At 47.7% G+C, this 656-nt stretch overlaps 1 pseudogene; it reads left to right on the top strand.

The window, feature by feature from the left end:
- The first annotated feature begins 236 nt into the window (after positions 1 to 236).
- LOC143888803 (egg cell-secreted protein 1.4 pseudogene) lies at positions 237 to 656 on the top strand (annotated as a pseudogene).

Here is a 656-nt window from a genome sequence, read left to right as displayed (position 1 = left end):
AGATATTAGGTTCTTTATTGGCGTTAATAGAGTTTAATTAGCTAAACGAAGCTAATACATTCATCTCCCTTCCGTTATTAACAACTAATCACAAAATCTGTTCGTCTCCCTTAAACGCACCTTATGATAATTAATCCTCCATAAACACATAATCATCACGTTTTCACCTCTCCCTATATATATCCCCACCCTCCTTACAGTCTTCTTCACCTTTCGTTTTTCATCTCTCTCTCAACATGGGTCTCCTAAAGCTGTCTCTCGTAGTGGCTCTTTCATGCCTTCTGGCTTCAGCCATGGCGCGAGATCTCCCCTTTAAGCCGAGCCATGACCTCGAAGCAAGGCTTCAAGGCTTAGGAGGCTTCACAGAGTGTTGGAATGCGCTCTTCGAACTGCGTTCTTGCTCCAACGAGATTGTTCTCTTCTTTCTAAATGGAGAGTCTTATCTTGGACAGGATTGTTGCCGAGCCATACGTGTAATAACGCGCCAATGCTGGCCATCCATGCTAGCTTCCATCGGCTTCACGGCCCAAGAAGGTGACATACTCAGAGGCTATTGCGACGCTTCGGGTCCACCAGATTCGTCCGGCTCGCCGCCGCCATCTTCACCGGGTCCGGCTTCAGCTGGCGTGGTTGTTTCGGAGGAGCTAGTCGTATAG

Source organism: Tasmannia lanceolata, unplaced genomic scaffold (assembly GCF_043159265.1).
Source record: "Tasmannia lanceolata isolate RefF3 unplaced genomic scaffold, GAP_Taslan_0.1 ptg000012l, whole genome shotgun sequence".
Classification (NCBI taxonomy): Eukaryota; Viridiplantae; Streptophyta; class Magnoliopsida; order Canellales; family Winteraceae; genus Tasmannia; species Tasmannia lanceolata.
The sequence above is the reverse complement of the archived record's forward strand: the minus strand, read 5'-3'. Positions and strand labels throughout refer to the sequence as shown.